This window comes from Chelonoidis abingdonii, chromosome 19 (genome assembly GCF_003597395.2).
Source record: "Chelonoidis abingdonii isolate Lonesome George chromosome 19, CheloAbing_2.0, whole genome shotgun sequence".
In the NCBI taxonomy this organism is placed as follows: Eukaryota; Metazoa; Chordata; order Testudines; family Testudinidae; genus Chelonoidis; species Chelonoidis abingdonii.
The window spans coordinates 9,725,526-9,744,476 of record NC_133787.1 but is presented as its reverse complement, the minus strand read 5'-3'; the positions used below and the strand labels follow the sequence as shown (position 1 = coordinate 9,744,476).

Below are 18,951 nucleotides of genomic sequence, written 5' to 3'. Positions count from 1 at the left end.
AGACAACCACTCTTCCCCCTTCAATCACAGCTGGCAAAGGAAATAAAGTCACTATTGTTTTGAAACAATTCTTTCTTTCTTATTATTATAATAAAATAATATTTTTTTTATTTTTTTTTTTAAAAAGGGAGATAACTGATAAGGTATCCTGGGTGGGGTGAGGGAGGAGGGGATATGGGAAGGCAAGGCCACATTGCTTATTGTAGCCACACTACAAATCAAAACTGTTTGGTAGCCTTGGGTCATCCTCTGGAGTGCAGTGGCGGGGTGACCGGAGCCTCCGCAACTTGCATTTTTGGGCATCTGGATGAGGAGGATATGGAACTTGAGGAGGGCAGGTGGTTGTGCAGTGGTGGTCTGTGCTCTTGTTGGCTTTCCTGCAACTCCACCAGACACCTGAGCATGTCCGTTTGCTCCCTCATTAGCCTCACCATTGCATGCTGATTCTTATTGTGCTCACTTTGATTTCCTGGACTCTGCCACTGAATGCCTCCATGCATTCAGCTGTGCCCTATTAGTGTGGGAGGACTGCATGAGCTCGGAAAACACGTCATTGCAAGTGTGTTTGTTTGTTTGTTTTTTTCCTGTCTTCTAGTCTGTGATAACCTCAGGGACGGTGGTGATAAGGGGAGCATAGAAACATTTGCACCTGTGGGGGGATAAAAAAGGAGAGTAAAATTTAAGATGATACATTTCTGAGAACAAATCAAGCAATACACCTCATTCCTGGATCCTGTCCGCATTCTAATCAATGCATAGGGCCAAATGAATCCATGGACTTCAATGAAATTACAGTAGGGATGTATGTGGGCCACTGCAGCATTCATTTCCCCCCATAATATAACTTGGTTTCCACCAGCCTCTGTTGCATCAAAATAGTGACCACTAGGGTATTTTCTTCTTTGCAGGCCCTCCTTTATAGGCTTTTCTTTAGGTACATTGTAGGCTTTTTGCATAATGATCAGGAAACCTCAAGGTATCAATCCAACCTTTTTTCCTTCTGTTTGTGTCTAGAAGGGTTACCAACATTATATACTTAGTATTATTACTTTGGATTGTATCTTTATTAGAACACTTTTGGAGGAAGTGCAATAGTCTTAAAGGTTTTTTCAGTTTGGATAGGCATCCAAAAATTAGCATGCTCAGCTGAACCGTTAAACTCTGAGGGTATGTCTTCATTAGCAATATTAAAGCATTGCTGCAGCAGCACTGTAATGTGGCTTTGTAGTTGTGGCACCTCCATGAGAGAAGTAGCTGCCAGTGCTGGTGCACTGTCTACAATGCCGCTTTACAGCACTGAAACTTCACACCCCTGAGCAAGAAAGTTTCAGCAATGTAAAGTGGCAGTGTAGAGAGGGCCTAAGCTCATGACACTCTGCTAGTGACTGAAGGTCATATAACTTGAGAATTTAAACAATTAGCAGAAAAGTGAAGCTGAACCACATTTAGTGGAAAAGGGCACTGTAAAAGCTATAAAAGAACTTGGATTTTCAATATAGAGAACTATGGATCCTTGGATTGGAAAAGTAACATCTATTTGGTTTTAGTGCCAAATGCTTTCTTCTTAGATATTATTTCAACACAAGGGTCAGTAACTTTTCAGTACAAACCTCCCTTCCAGTAAGAATTAGATAACAGGGTTGAGATTTCAGCATTTTATAGCTTTGTGAACTACATAAATCTGGGCAGCCAGCTGCTCAAAACCCTTTTTTAGCACACTCAACGTGGATGAACAGGTGTGTGGTGACCTATCCACACATGCAAACACCTGTGCACCTATGCAGTTGTAGGGGTTGTACATGGAAAAGGCAGTGCATGCAAATATTCAGACAAAACGGAGGCTAATTGAAAATTTGGCCTAAATTCTTGATTGTCTTTTCCAGAAATAGTTTAAAACCCACTTGTCAGAGAGGCTTGTTGCTTCATTTAAATATGCACAAAATGATTTTTTGTATATGCCCATGCATACTTTATATTTTATACCTTTTTGTATAGAGGATATATGTAAATACCTTAAAACCTCTCTCCAAACAATTAATGTGGGACTGAAACTGTCAGACTTGTTTCCTTTCATATAATATGGCTTGAAAACCACCTTCTGCACCTTTCCTTCAGCAGTTTTTAAATGGGTAATTATTTTTAAGATTTAAGGTTGGCTAACCCCTAGACTGTAATTTCCTTGACAATGCCACCTACTTGTCTATTGAGACTTGGAATATTAAAGCAAAATGACATTATTTAAAATCTCATATGGAGGTTGTGCTTTGGTAGAATTCTGCATGTACTCAGGTTGGAAGATTGCAGTCATCTGTGCCCAAATTTTTCATGGCTTTAGATTGTTTATTACTTTGAATTGTTGGGAATCAAGGATTTTTTTTATTCTCTAATCAAAATCGGAAAGCTTTTTATGAAAGCTTCAGATTGTCATTACTTTTTCAGACTAATATTTTTGTACTAGATGCAGTTGTAAAGAGAGATTGCCAATGATTCCTTTAAAAGCTCTGTAAATACACCTAAGTTGAAAACAAATGAGGGTTTTCATTGTTTAGAATTTGTCAGTACTTGTCAAATAAGCAGAATTCTTCTGTCTAAGTGAGGTGGTACAGCTGCTATTTTCTCAGATCATAATTCACTAGCAACTGATCTCGAAATTTGTGTTTTGGTTTTGGACCTCAGGAGCAGGCTTTTGGCAGGCTGAAATATATATTGCAACAAAACCCCATCAAATAAATAAAGGTTAACTAGAATGCTCTGCTTTCTTTTCTTATTCCACTATAAAGTGTTTTGGAAGTCTGAGGGCGAGCAGTTATGCCATACTGCAAATGAGAAATGGTACTGCTTTTGGTAGGTTTATTTTCATAGTGTGTGTACATTATAACTGAGTGGATTTTTTTGCCATTTTTGCTCTTCTAAACCATAACCTTAATTTACTATATGCAGGTAGATCATGTAAGTTGTAGAAGGTGTTTAGAAATACAATCTACATATGGACAATCATTTAAATGTTGAATACTTTTGCATATTCTGGAATACAATTTTATGTCTTTCCATAACTGAGAAGCTATTATTTGCAGTCGAGGAAAAAAATGTTATCTAGCTAAACTCATGTGTAATATTTCGAAATGCCAGATGATTCAAGAGAAGTTAGCCTCAAATGGGTCAAATGTGCTTTGACTCACTCTTATGCCGGATGTTTCATACAGAGAGAGGTTCTATTCTGGAAAACTCTTTATTACATTAAAAAAGCTCTATTCAAAGATGGATGTATGGCTATAAAACCAAGAACTCAAAAGATGAGAAATGCCAAAATTACAGTTGATCAGTGCCTCATTCCGTTAACAGGACTGATTGCATTCTGCGTCAATCAGGGCTGCATAGTGGCTGAGGCTGTTTAAGATGCTTATCTGCTGCAGAATTTGAAGGTTGTATAGTGAATGAGACACAGGCAATTGCAGGAAGAGAAGTGATGAACTTGTGGCTGAGGCAATTGACTCATCCTGGAGAACTGGATTCTATCCATGTTGTTAGGTTGCACAAGGTGACTGAATTAAGAAGCAGCCCTAATTCTAGCATTTCCTAACCTTTGAGTGCTTGAGTTTGTAGGTACTGTGTTCTTAACCTGGTTTGCTTTTAAAAACATAGGAAATCAGATAAACATTTATCCTGTGGAACCAGATTAACTCCATCCGGGTTGTCAACAGGGTTGGAAACTTTAGGTCCACAGCACAGAACTGTCTGTGATGCTGGCAGACCAAGTGCCAGCATATGTCACAGTCCTCATATCTCGACTGAACACTGACAAATGCATAGCTGAAATCATTCTGGCTCACCTGTGTGTCAGTATTGTTAAAATAGGTATTAGAATTAAAAGAATGTGTTAAGACTTTGCTGAATGCTTCTGCATTGTCACATGCATTAAACCCTCTTAGAGCAGCTGTATCCTGTATTGGATGCTAATATTTCAGTGGTTGTATCCAGAGTCTCTCTAGTGTATAAATCACAAGACAGAAGAGAGACATTAATTACATCAACACCAGATGGACTTTGTGGGACATTAAAGAGGACAAAACATGGTTTTTGTTGTGCTCTCTCTCTTCTTCACCTCAAAGATGAATCATATAAATGGATTCCTCCCATCAGCTGAGTTTGCAGCTCAGAATGCATAGCAGGAGGGGGATAAAAAGCCTTGACAAGAAATAACAGATTATCTTTATGCTGCTTGGACTTGGGGGAGGCATGAGGCGCAAGTGTTTTCTAGGTGTAAGCAAGAGATCCTCAGCTGCTTAGTCTGGGTTAGCCCTAAAGGACATATAGAGCTTGCTTATCCTAGAAGTGTCTATTACCTTTTGAAACTTAAGATTGTAACTTATTTGTGTGTGTGTGTTTGTGTAAGCAGGGGAATGGTCCTGCTGTTGTGAGGAATTTTCCTGGCTTCTGCACTACCCCGGTGAAGTGGGCTAGCGAAAGAATCTGAGTCCTCGCTCCCACTTCCTTTACCCAGAGGTCTCCCTGCCCTTGAGGACTTCCTTTCCACACTCCTGTCTGGCAGAGTCCTCGTAACCCCAACAAGGCTGGGCCCAGGATTCCTGGCAGGCTCAACCCCCAACCCTGCTGTGGTCACCCAGGACAGGGGTAGGGTGTCCCCTCTCTGGGGTACTCTTTGCACTGCGCACCTCCCTGACCCCCTGATCACATCATACAATTTAAAGCAAATACAAGTTATTTAATTAAACAATAATTTAAAAAGAAAAAGAAAAATGGGAAGGTTAAAGGAAACACTCACCCTGCTCTGTGGCAGGGGACCAATTCACAAACAGTGTCTCTGGACATCAGGCACTCACAGTCTGTTCCTTGTAGGTCCCAGCCTCCTTCTCAGGCGCTGGCGTGCTGCAGGGATGCTGTGGGTCAGAACTAGTGCTCTGGCGGTGGCCACACTGTCTCAGGCTCTGGTTGGCAGAGACCTTCTCCCCAGTGTCACCCCTTGTTGTCAGGGTTCATGATCCCCCCAATGTGGCCTGCAGAGCCTTCTTGGCTGAGGCGTCTCCCTGTGCTGGGCCTACTGCCCAGGATCCCCCTCGCTTCTCCCAGCTGCTCACCATACCAGCTCCGGACTGCTCCAGCCCAGCTCCACACTGCTCAGCATGACTGCTGTGCTGCTCTGTCTTCTCAGCTCTCTGGCTGCTTCTCTGACCTCCCGGCTCCAGTTGCTACAAGCTCTGCTCCCAGGGCAGGTCTTCTTTGCAGGCTGCCTCTGTGTCTCTCTCTCAGCTCTCACCTGCTTCCTGGCTGCTTGTCTGGCCCCTCTGGCCTGGTTGCTGCAGCTCTCTCCCAGGGAGTCCTCTGCTCTCTGGGCTGTGCCTCGGCTTTGTGGGTTGCAGCTCTGCCCCAGCGGCTTAGCTGGCCCCTACTTGATCACCTTACCTCGGCCCACCTCTTCTGACCCAGGCAATTTCAGCTCACACGGAGAACGGGACCCGCCCTGGCCTTCTGTCTCTTTGATTAGCCTGCCTGCCCTGTCAATCAGGCTGACCTGGAGCATTGGCCTCTCGCCATTGTTCCTGGGGACTGTCAGTCTCAGGGTCCTGATTTGGCATCGATCCCTCCCCTTTTAGTGCTGGGAGCTAGCAACCAAACACCCCCACTGAATATTAGTAAGGGGATAACAGTCCCCTTACATATGCATATATATCTATCTTTACCTGCTTTAACTTTGTAAATAAATTACATTTCCTTTTCCTATTTAATACATCTTTATATAGTTGTATATAGGACTGGCTACAAGCATGTCTTTGGTGTGAGATCTAGGGTGGACTTGACTTGGGTTAAGTGACTTTGGCACCAGGAGTAATCTGAATATTGCTGTGATTCTTGGTGTAAGGGACCATCTATCACAAAGGTATGCTGACCTGGCTGGCAAGATAGTTTCTTAGGGTATGTTGAACTGTCTTTGATTAGACTGTTATAGTGCCTGAGAAGTTTATGCTTGAGAATTGGCTGGTGAAATTTAAGTATAGAATTCACAACCAATTTGGGGTTTGTGCTCTGGTTCCTAACAGTCTGCCCTGAAGTTGGTATTAAGTCACTGCAGACCAGAGATGAAAGTAAGCCTGTCCGGTCCGGTACAGCATACCGGCAAGAGCCAGTATGCTGTGCTAGACCGCACCAGCTTCTGCGGAGGGGATTTAAAGGGCTCTGGGCTCCCCACCGCAGCGGGCAGCCCAGAGCCCTTTGAATCCCACCCACAGCTCGGGCAGCTAGGCTAGGGCGCATTTAAAGGGCTCCGGGCTGCTGCGGCTGTGGTCAGCCCAGAGCCCTTTAAATCCCTACTGCAGCACCGGGTGCTATGGGCGGGATTTAAAGGGCTCTGGGCTGCCATGGCTGCAGTCAGCCTAGAGCCCTTTAACACCCCACCCCCACCGCAGCTCCGGCAGCCAGGCTGGGGCCAGATTTAGAGGGCTCTAGGCTGCTGTGGCTGCAGGCAGCCCAGACCCCTTTAAATCTCGCCCCCGGCAGCCAAAGCTGCTGTGGGGATTTAAAGGGTCCGGAGCTCCACGGTGGCAGGAGCCCTGGGCTCTTTAATTTGCTTCTGAAGCCCAGGGGCTCCCAGCCACCTCTTCAGCTGGGAACCCCGGGTTGATTTTAAAGGCCCTGGGGCTCCCAGCCACAGCCGGTGCCCCAGGGCCGTTAAATCTTGAGAGGCCGCACCTCTTCTGGTTGAGGCCACGCCCCCCTCAGGGCTCCAGTAGTACTGGTAAATCCTGTAAGTTACTTTCACCCCTGCTGCAGGCAGAGTTATGCTATCATGTGATGAAGTCATGGGTAGAAGTAGTAAGCATATACATTTCCTACCTATAGACTAGACAGCAGAGATGTTAGAAAGGAACACAGAATTCTTGAGTCATAAGTTCTGGAGGAGATGGTTGTAATGGGTTTAGACCTTTCAACCCTCATCCCCTCAACAGAAGGAGGATTGGACCAAGACTTAAATTCCCAGATATTATTTCATGAAGCCCCCCCACATCCTCCCCCAGCATGCTATAAAAACTCCAGGGCCCAGCGAGGGAGGGGCAGGCTCCGGGCTTCAACTGGTGGGCTGGTGGGGGGAGCTCAGGGCTTCTGCTCTGCAGGGAGGCAGGACTCTGGACTTCAGCCTGGGGGAGGGGATTGTCAGGGCCTTAGGACCATGGGAAAGGGGTATGCTGGGGCTTGGCGCTTCAGCCCCATTGGGTGCACCAGGGCTCCCTGTGAGTTTGAAAATTTATTTTATCAGAGCTCCATTCCAGACAGCGCTGGTTGAATTTAAGCCCTGGATTGGACTCAATATAAGAGAAGAGGAGGACTGGGAAATGTATCCTTAGTTTGACCAGGGGTCACTATCTTCTTGTCTGTGTTTCTAATTCAGCACTTGCACTAATATCTGATACAGTGGTTCAGAAACAGCCAATGAATTAACAAACTGTACTCTGCAACGTGATAACTAAAGTTATGAGAGTGAGCTAAATGTCTCATTATATTTGATTTAAACAGTAATGGGGTTATCAGTTTCCTGTGTGCAATAAAAGAATAGCCTGCAACCCAATCCTGAAATATTAAAAGATCAATAGCTCCCGGGGAGAGGAATTGGAAGAAGGCAGGGACAATTGTACAGTAACTGTTAAGGAGAGAGAAGATTAGCAGCCCAACACTGTAGCCTAATGGGAACTCAGCAGCAAGTAACCATCAAATAAACAGATTATTGGTAGGGCCTAACACTGGGGAAATCTTTCTTTGTGAAATCTGAGAACAGCAGAAAGCCACCTGGATTTGGCTTTCATTATATATGTCAAGTATGGCCAGGTTTACCAGTTCTTGTTAATGTCAGCAAGCCTAGGCCAAGTTTCATGCAAACCTGGACTGAACTATGGTTTCAAGGGAGAACCAGGAGAAATTCTTTTGATGGTGAAAGAGGGGGAAGGACAGAGAACAAAGGAGGTAGTTAAAGTTTGGCTTGGAGGGAGGGGAATGGAACTTTATTTATTTAAGCAAAGCCTCTGACATACTGGCTGGGTTGGGTGAGAAGGGGAGGAAGATGGGCATGGGTAAAGTGGGCTTCATAGCAATTGAGAAAGGCAGCACCTAACTTAATGATGGTCTACCTAGAGCTGGCTAGCAGCTGCTAGTGTGGTGAATTTAAATAAGAGTTTTGAGCAGAAAAGGGTGAGGCGCAGGCTCTCTGTTATATACTTATTCCTACATTAGTTTATAAGTATTTGCCTTTCCTTCACAGCATAGAAAAGCCATTTACAGAACACACTAGCAGTATATGCTATTACAAACACAAAGTCCCTACTCTAAGGGGCATACAATCCAAGGTCCTAATCAGTGTGCTGTAAGTGGGTACGTCTCTGCTGGGTAGATCACTGTTGATACAGGAATTTATCTGTTGAAGCTCATTGCAGGATTAGGGACCTATCCTTTATTTGTGGAAGTAATCCTCTGGGATAACATGCATGGTAAGGGATACTCAAATGAATAAGGGTTGCAGGATCAGGCCCTAATTCATTCTACTAGTGTGTTGCATGTGTACAGCTCAAATGCAAAATCAGTACAGTCTGTTGAAATCAGCATTGTAATGCCTATATGTGTTTCATGGAGAGATATGAAAGAGTTCCAGCTGCAGAACAAGTGGTAGGCAATTCTGAATAGAGGGGGAAACCATGGAAGAATGTAGGGAGCAGAGAGGGAGACAGGAGAGTAGACAGAGGAGAGGCATGAAGCGTTATAATCACTTACGATTCACTTGTGAGCTATATGCTTCCTTTGCATGGGCTATCGATATCACTGGTCTGGGTGGTAGGGTGGGAAGAGCAGCTTCAATAGGACTGCTACTCTTCCTCCTGGATAGGCTGGCAGGTAAGTCCATAACCTTGGTTCTACCCTCACGCCACCACTTGCTAGTGCAGTTGAGCCAGCACAGAGGGAAAAGTAATCTGCCCCAGGTATAGGGCTGATGCTGATTACGGTACTTACGGTACTTCCACCCATTTGGAGAAAACAGGGAAAACCAGGGACATGATTGTACCAGACAGTTTGGTTCCTGATCTGCTTCAAAGGCTGCACAACTATGTGCTGCCACTTGCTCAGGGCTTATGGCAAAGATACAATTAAGTTCATAATTTTATCTAATACATTTTGACTATTATAGAATATTAACAAAATCCTTGAGAAATGTACCTCTATAAATTATGCAGGAAGCAAACATGTCGTCATGCTCCCTCATCTTGTTCAAATCCTAGATAAAATGCAGATATTAATGAGCCATGAAAAACTGTTATTGTTCATGGCTAATAACTGCTTTATTAATCTCAGGAAAGAAAAATGTTTTGTTCTTGGCTGCAAAGAATTTTTTAAAAGGTGGAAAAAAATCCAAGCCACTCAGCGCCTCTAAGGTTATCATGTAAATGTCACATTTTAATACGCTCATTTTACCTTGCAATATTATTTCAGGGTTGTCTTCTATAAGCTGTATCATGCTGGAAACCAGAATCTAAATATATCAGATAACTTAATGGAAACCTTGCTGATATTATGCCATCCCTTCAGCGAGCAAGCTTACTGGTGATAACACCCCCAAGCAATTTCTGGTTGCTAGGATTGTTGAGAGAATTTTTATTCCAGGAAATCATCAGAAAGAACATTTAAAAATTTAAGGATTCATTCCAAACCCACTGAAGTCAGTGGAAAGACTCCCTTTGACTTCAGTGCATTGAATCAGGCCCTTACAGAGCCCCATTCTGCAAACTGTTAGATCTTCAAGAGCTCCTTCCAGGCTTAGAATGTCTGGCCACATACATACACAGACGCGTCCTGAAAAAAACAATAGTATCAATTTCTGACTGTTGAGGTGCCTGGTAGAATTAATGACACATGGCTGACATGATACAGCCTAACAGTAATTTAACAGCTGTTAATGATGCATCATTCATGACAGGCAGTAATAGAAATATGTGCCAGGATACCCTGCAACAGCCCCTAGGTCAATCCCTCAGTGTGAAACCATCCAGGTGTTAGTAATACCTGGAGTGTGTCTCAAAAGCCTTGACTGTAAAAATATGTACCTGTCTTTAGCTGTTCAGCACTTTGCTGTTTTCCTGTTTTTATTAAAAAAAGATGCCAAAATGTGCCAGAGTGATGACAAGACTGCTGCTAAGTTTCCAAGCTTCTTCACTTTGTCATGTAACTTCCATTAAAATCAGTGAGGTTCATGTTGGTAAAACCCAGAAGGCCAAATTTTCAGAAAGCGCCCTGCCCCATGTTAAGTTAAATGTTGGCACATATTTGTGCATATAGTGCATGTGTGTATATGTGTGAAAACGCCGGCTTTTACACGTGTAAATGTGTGTGCAGAAAGTTTGAGGGTGCACCTTTGCATACTTACTCAGATAAAACACTTTTAAAAAGTAGCCTATTTTATTTATTATATGTATATTTTATAGTTGAGGAAAAACGAATCTGAATGAAGGGGAGTTGCTGTATTTTTGTCTCATTCTAACACACAAATCCCCCTCATACTGCTTTTAAACACACTTCAGATTTCTTCACTTCCATTCTCTTTTGCAGTGTAGCTTGCATGTGAGAGAGACAACAGATCTTAGCCATTGCTACCACTTTTTGCATGGCTCTGATGGCACAAAAGGCTAGTTGAGCTGGCCTAATCAGCCCACTGAGGTTTCCCTTACTTTTGGGGAATCCTTGATTGTAGCAGAGCCTTTATTTCTGTAGTAGAGCCTTTTGTAATTGGCCTTTATCACCCCTCCCTTCATTGCCCCAATTTAGTTGTGTGGCTGAGGAAACCAGACATGCTGAAATGCTGCTGCTTTCTGGTGATTTTCCCAGCTAGCCTTACAGCCCCATAAGGGATTGTTCTTCTCTGTGCATTAATTTTCCCCATTTGTAAATCTGGATAGTAGCTGCCTATATCATAGGAGTGTTCTGGTGTAAATAATACTTTTAAAATGTGTGAAGATAACAAGTAGCACTTTTTACTGTAACTTATATCATATTTTATCCTCTCACAGTATATTTGACACTGAGCTGAGCAAAAAGCATCAGGGACAATATTTTGCTTTCCTCCTTTTCTCTCACCTCACATTAAATTTAAAGTGTAGTATTTAAATGTTGGGGCCACAAAGAGAATCAATATAATCTGACCCATATCTGTTTATAAAGAGACTATTTACAATAGAAAGGAATTTAAACCCTATTTACATTAATTTCCATGTCCATCTTTTGGAGGAAAACATTTTATCTTGGGTATGGTTAGGTGACATCATTTTAAAGCCACTAATGTGATCATAGGCAACTCAAGAGTTGTCACTCTGATCATGATATGTAAGAGCATGTCATTTTGGGCTCCTCACAGACACTGCAATTAATTTTAAAAAATATATATTCTAGTGCCCTTTGAGGATGAGAGAGAGAGAATACTATCTGAAGCTTCATGAGTTCTTGGCTAGAAATCTTTGGAAATGTATATTTTTAACAGAGGCAATTTTTACAGAAGGTTGGCAAGAAAAGAGTGGTTGCTGCCTCTTTATGCCTCCAAGTAAGATGAAAGTTGCAATTTCATTTCCTTTGGTAGAGGTAAATGCTGAAACTATTGTGGAGGAGGCTCTCAAAACCAGCATAAGGGCTTGATGCTTTTTTTAATGTGCATGTCAGACTCAGACCAGTCTTCTTGGTTTCAGTATGCAGAAGGGGATATGCTACCTCTAACTCCAGCCCAACAAGAAGGTTATGCTCTTGTTTAGACATAGCACAGAGAATCTTTAAGCATTAAGTATGTTTGTCACTTGGCAAGTGTAATAAATTAAATCTTGAATTGAGACATGATTGAGCCTTGTACACATTTAAGGGCAGATATTGTTTTCTAATGGTCAAAACACAAGACCTAGATTATGTGTTCCTGGTTTTGACACACACTTTGTTACTGGGGTAATTTGCTTAAATTTTCTGGGGCCTTTTCCCCATCTGCAAAATGGGAATACTACTTTGCAATCTTTTCATGAAAAAGCATTTTAAGTTGAGAGTACTATTATTATATTCCGTATGCCATCCAATAATTTTTTTGCCTATGTTTGTATCTTACTTGTTCTTGAGTTATTGGGAAGGCACAAAATGAGGTGGATTTAGGAGAGGAGACACACCTTTTTTTTAAATGCAATCTGATTATGCTGGTTACAATCCTAAATATATCCCCTATTAACTCACTTAACAGGCTCTTCTTTTATTAGCATCACACGGTGGCAGTATTTTGCTGATTTTTATAACGGGGGAGGGGTGTCTATCAATTAGCATATTTATTTCTTTATCAGACAGGGTGCTGTTGAATGCTGATGTGTATCATTTGTACAGTTCATGAATCACTGTAAGTGATTGTGACATATCCAGAGTACAGTACAGACTAATGAGTAGCTGTGTCACTCCTGCCCTCTAACCTGGGGTGCCCTTTACACTGCTTTGCTGCTGTAGCCTCTGGTCTGGGTACCTTACAGACCGTCTCCAGCATGCAAGTCACTTCCAGCTATGATTGTGTGTTGCAACCAATCAACCACACCTTGGCTCTTACCAGCTTTGGTTATATTGCAAGGTGACCCCAACACATATTCAGTCCTAGATTTTTCCTTAAGGAAATGTATATCCTGTACTACCCAGCCCTCTCCTGTACAGTACAAATGTATATAAAGTCGTCTGTTATTTGAATATTAGAAATGATAACCACACATCTTGTTACTCCAAATGGTGTTTCCCAGACACTTGGCTTTAAAGACAATGGATTAGGTAAATCAATAAAACAAGTTTATTAATTACAGAGAGAGATTTTAATTGAATACAGCAGAGAATCCTGTGGCACCTTATAGACTAACAGACGTTTTGGAGCGTGAGCTTTCGTGGGTGAATACCCACTTCGTCAGACGCAGGCCAACATCTCCTGCGTCTGACGAAGTGGGTATTCACCCACGAAAGCTAACGCTCCAAAACGTCTGTTAGTCTATAAGGTGCCACAGGATTCTCTGCAGCTTTTACAGATCCAGACTAACACGGCTACCCCTCTGATACTAATTGAATACAAGTAATGAAGCATAAAAGTCAGAAATGATTATAAGAAAAATAAAGATAAAATGCAGCTGGTGCCTAATTTAACGAACTATGCTAAATTCAAGGCAAAGTTTTTCTCACTACATGGTCTCAGCAGTCTTAGGCCAGGACCCCTTCTCCAGTTCAGTGGCTGCTTTCTTTGTTCCTTCTGGTGTAGTGAATAGATGGAAAGAGAGAAAAGAGAAGGAGTTCCTGAGGATGTCTTCCCCTTCTTTTTATAGTCATGTCTCCACTTTGAGAAGCATTTCCAGCTGGGAACAAGGCAACAGGCAGGCTGTGTGGAAGGGAACTTCCCCTTGCTGTTTCTTTTCTAAGATGTGGATTTTATGCCCCTGCCCCCTTTCCTTCCAAAGAATGCCCACTTAGCAAGTAATGGTCCATCAGCCTTGTTTACACCTGGCTGAGATGTCAGATTGCCCTTTATCTCTGAGGAACTGGTTTGGCAACTCCCCAGACGTCTTTGGAAAACATACTTTTAGTCATGATCTGAGTTTTATAACTTCACATAACGCTGTTATGAGCATTTTGCCATCATCAACAAATTATGAGCTTTTAAATGATATCTCATAAGGCACACTTTGTACAAAGGTTATTACAGTAGCGTGAAGGATGTGGACATGGGTGTGTTCTTTTACAAATCTTATACTAATCAGTTTAAGTGAAATTCACCACCCAGTCATCTGAAGGAAGTGATTCTATATGCCATGTTGGTTGGCTAGAGCTGTGATGGTGAGAGACAAGAATAGAGCTATGACCATTGCAAGTCTTTCATTGCTTCACTGTGTGACTTTTGGATCTGCATGAGTCTACTCATCCATTAAATGGACATGTATGGGTGATGATATTTATTTGTATTACAATACAACCTAGGGGCTGAAACCAACCATTGTCCTAGGCACTGTACGCATAGATGGTCCCTAGGCTGAATAGTTTATTTTCTGAACTGACAAGGAAAAAAGGGGTGAGTGAAAGAGAACATTCAAACCAAAAAGTAAGAATTGAGGCAAAGAGAGGTTACGTGACTTTGCCAAGATAACATAAAAAGTCTGTGGCAGAGCTGAGAATTCAACTCAAGTTTCTTCTTCTAGTGATTGCTTATGTCAATTCCAAGTAGGGGTGTGTGCGTGCACTGCGTGCATGATCGTCGGAAGGTTTTCCCCTAGTGGTACCAGTCAGGTTGGCCCCCTGGAAAGACACCTTCATGGCCACGTATATATGGTCATTGGAGCAGCGATATCTCTCCTCTCTCGGGTTTGCAGGTGCTTCCCTAGTGGTCTTCTTTCTTGTCTATCTGTAAATAGTTATATGTAGCTCTAGTTGTAGTTTAGTATGTCAGTTTACTTTGGGGGTCCCCCCTTAACTTTTTCCCCAGGACTGGGGCATGCCTCTGTCTCAGGGCTTCAGGTTGTGTGGGTTGTGCCTTAAGCCCATGCCCAGAGGGAATCCACTCCATTCCCATCTCAAGTGCCTGGGTGAAAGTCACCAGCCAACAGGTACAAAATCTGCAAGTGCTTTACCTCCAGAACTAAAAAGGAGTGGGACTCTTGGCTGAAAGTCCTCCTCATGGAGTTAGCCCTTCGCCTCCAGGTAGTGTCGGACCTGGCACTGGGAACTTCGATATGCAATGTCCCAACCTCGGTGTGGGAGGCTTCAGCGCTGAGGAAGGACTTGTCTAAGGAGCCTTGGCACTGAGAACCAGCTCCAGTGTGTGGCGCTGTTCTTAGTCTCCAGTGCACACAAGAAGAAAGAGCTGATAGGGGGCGCTCCCCTACCAACCCATTGGAGTGTGCGGGCACTAGTGGGATGCATCCCACATTGGAACACCCAGCCTCAGGCATACCTATGCCAGCACTGTTGACTTTGGCCTTGTGGGGAGGTCTGTTGAGTCCAGTCCTGGTGGACTCCCTGGTGTGGGAAGAACTGGAGGAAGATCTCCTTCCCTCCATGCCGGACACATTCAAGGCAGCAAGAGACCTGATTGATTGCCATGATGGCACAGTCTCCTATCATAGAGTATCAGGGTTGGAAGGGACCTCAGGAGGTCATCTAGTCCAATGCCCTGCTCAAAGAAGGACCAATCCCCAGACAGTTTTTTTTGCCACAGATCCCTAACTGGCCCCCTCAAGGATTGAACTCACAACCCTGGGTTTAGCAGGCCAATGCTCAAGCCACTGAGCTATCCCTCCCCCCACCAAAGAGAGAGATGGGAGGAAAGAGCAGCAGCTTGGAGAATGTGAGCATCGATCCCACTACCTCTCGCATGCTAAGCAAATGCATCCGAAGATGCCCATGAAAGCTTATGCTCAAATAAATGTTAGTCTCTAAGGTGCCACAAGTACTCCTGTTCTTTTTGCAGATACAGACTAACATGGCTGTTACTCTGAAACCTAATATTTGAGCTAATTCCTCATGCACCCGCGTACTGGCAGTGGTAGCAATGCTTGTCCGCCAAAGGGATAAGCCCATTATGATGCGGCATCATTCCCCGGCCCCGTCTGGGTCCACTCTGCCACAGTTAGGCTTGGACTTTTCTTTAGAGTTGGAGGTGGACTCCTATGTGTGTCGCTGCAGTCAGTACCACTCCTGGCACCGATCTTGTAATGTCCTGGCCCCCTCAGTGGCAGGGGCCGACTCAGTGGCCCTTTTGGACATGATGGGCCTATCACCAGCCCCAAGTGTCAGGGTCCGGGGCCATGTCAGTGGCCGTGCACCTCCATCAGCCTCCTCAGTCACCCAAGAGCCCTTTTGAGGTTGGGATGCACAGACTCAGGCTGACGAATCAACAAGACAAGGCACTGGAACGAGTGCCGGCTCTGTAGCCACCGCAGCACCAGGTACCACAGCACCCACTGCAATGCGACGGGACGACACCCAGGCAGCCCCCTGTGAGCCAGAGGGTCAAGATGACCCCATGCCACCAAAGAGGTCATCCTCTTCCTTCCCTGATGAGGCAGTGGTAGGGACATCCACCACTTTCCCTGCTATGGACCACCTTAGGAGGGTGTCCCAAAACCTTAATTTTCAGGCAGAGGAGGTCACAGAGGACACGGACCCGATGCTGGATATTTTGGCCTCTGAAGGGCCATCAAACTCATTAAAACTATCCAAAATACTACCAAGGTATTGTGGCACACTCCTGCCTATATCCCGCCAACAACCAAGGGGATAGAGCAGAGATACTTTGTGCTGTCTAAAGGGTACGAGCACCTCTTTACCCACCCCCAGTCCGCCACCCTGGTGGCGGAGGTGGCTAATCATAAGGAGTGGCAGGGGCAACCGAGACCCATGCCTAAATCCAAGGAATCCAACCAAGAAGCTGGACCTCTTTGGTCGAAAAGTATACTCCACCAGGGAGGCTCCAGCTTCAAATAGCTAACCAGCATGCGGTCCTAAGCCACTATGCTTATAATTCCTGGAACACTTTGGCAAAGTTCCAGGAATTGCTCCCAGCAGACTCACGCTCCAAATTTGCAGCAGTGGTACCCTTGCACTCCAATCCTCAGTCCTCTTTATACTGGACTATTTACTCTACCTAAAGCAATGGGGGCTCGGGGGCTCATCAATTAAGGTGAACCTGGTTCCTATTTCTGCTTTCCACCAATGTGTGGCAGGGCAGTCAGTATTTGCTAGCCGCATAATTAGACACTTCCTTAAGGGGCTAGACAGACTATACCCACAGGTGTGGCAACCGATCCCCATGTGAGGCCTCAACCCCTCCAGACTCATGGCACCCCCCTTCAAGCCTCTAGAAACCTGCTCTTTGCTCTACCTCTATTGCAAGGTGGCTTTCCTAGTCATCATAACTTCAGCCAGAAAGGTGTCTGAGCTCAAAGCATTAACTTCTGAGCCCCCTTGTATAGTTTTCTATAAGGACAAGGTGCAGTGTGGCCGCACCCGAGCCTTTCTCCCCAAAGTAGTTTTGCAGTTCCATGTGAATCAGGACATTTTCCTGACAGTGTTTTTCTCAAAACCGCAAGTCATTCAGTACATCTGCAGGACGGTGACATGGTTGTCTATCCATGCCTTTACAGCACACTATACCGTCACACAGCCGGCTAGGGATGATGCTGCATTTGGAAGAGCAGAGCTTCAGTCTGCAACTTGGTGAACTCTCACCCCTCCTCCGGGGAACTGCTTGGGAGTCGGCTACTTGGAATTGACATGAGCAATCACTTGAAGAAAGAACAGTTACCTACATTTGGTAACTATTGTTCTTTGAGATGTATTGCTCTTGTCCTTTCCAAGACCCACCCACCTCCCCTCTGTTGGCATATCCAGCAAGGAGGAACTGAAGAGGCAGCGGATTTGCAGGGACCTATATACACGGCTATGAAGGCACTACTCCAGAGGGCTCCAGAGCTGACCCGATGGGTACAGCTAGGGGAAAAACCTTCTGACGATTGTGCATGCGGTGCGCACTCACATACTTGAATGGACATAGGCAACACATCTAGAAGAACAGTTACGAAAGGTAGATAACTGTTTTTTCCTGAGTCCTGGTCCAGTGTCTTAACCATAAAACCTTATGTTCTTCCTAGAGAGTTAGGTCCTGATTCTGGAAATTGTTGGGCCTTGATGGGCAGTTACTTCCATTTGGAACTATAGGTGGGTGTAATCCTTTGCAGACTGGGTCTTAAATTAATGATTGTAAAATTCTTGAAAATATTTGTTCCATATAAAGGCATATATATAATTATTCTATAATATAATAGTATTCATTATGGTATTTTTTTTATTAACAATGTAATTGTGTTCTTTTTGCCTTAATAAAATAAACAAATATATTTGAGAAACAATGTTAATAACATTCTTCCTCTTGGCAACCATGCCTATTTTTAACCAAAGAAGTGGAAATTTGTTAAGAGCAAATATAATTTCCTAATCACGAACACTTAGATAAGGCATAAGCTGTGCAGAATCCTTTTTTCATCCAGTTTTTTTAATTAGTCATCTGGCCAGGCAGCAGAGACTTTCTTTAACTGAATTTTAATAAAAAGCATTGGTGCGAGCACACCAAAATCATCTTTTTATTTCTTGGGAAGATTACCCAAATCTTATCACCTATTGGAGAAACTTCTCTTAGTCGACAGAACTAATGTATTTCTAGGAAATCTGTGCCTTGTTTGTCATTTTTAGTAGGAAGGCTGCACTGGCTGCTGGCTGTAAAATTAATCCAGATGAACTTTGTCTTAAAGATCTCTTGAGCATTTTCCATATTTGGAAAAAGCCTGTAGAAGGATGCACAAAAGGCATCCTCCTTTCCCTTTCGATCTATTACACAGGCAGCATCAGTTCTGCATGTTTTTAATGGAAGTCCAAGAATTGCCTCGTGGTGGGAGAGCTCAGTTTCTTCTTTTCCCCTCCTTCAGTGACAGTATGTCCTGCCACTCAACCACCTTCTTCTGTGGCTCCTCCCCATTTCAGCCCATTCCTACTTAAAGAAAAGTGTATTTTACTGCAGTCACTCCTAGCCCTGGGATTTTAGCTGCCAAGAGAGACACTATGTCCCTAAGGCCTAGTCTACACTGGGGATGGGGGCGGGGGGGGGTTGATGTAAGATATGCAACTTCAGCTATGGGAATAGCGTAGTTGAAGTTGATGCATCTTATTTCGACTTACTTCTCATCCTCACGGCACGGGATTGACAGTCACGGCTAACCCGTCGACTCCGCTTCCGCTGCTCGCCCTGGTGGAGTTCCAGAGTTGATGGGAGCGCGTTCGGGGATCGACATATCGCATCTAGATGAGACACGATATATTGATCCCCGATAGATCGATCGCTACCCACTGATCCGGTGGGTAGTCTGGACATAC

General features: G+C 44.0%; 1 protein-coding gene across 1 annotated transcript in view; it reads left to right on the top strand.

Moving 5' to 3' along the window:
* SMPD3 (sphingomyelin phosphodiesterase 3) overlaps positions 1–18,951 on the top strand; it is a 243,617-nt gene that overhangs the window by 57,938 nt on the left and 166,728 nt on the right. The gene's annotated exons all lie outside the window — the stretch shown is intronic.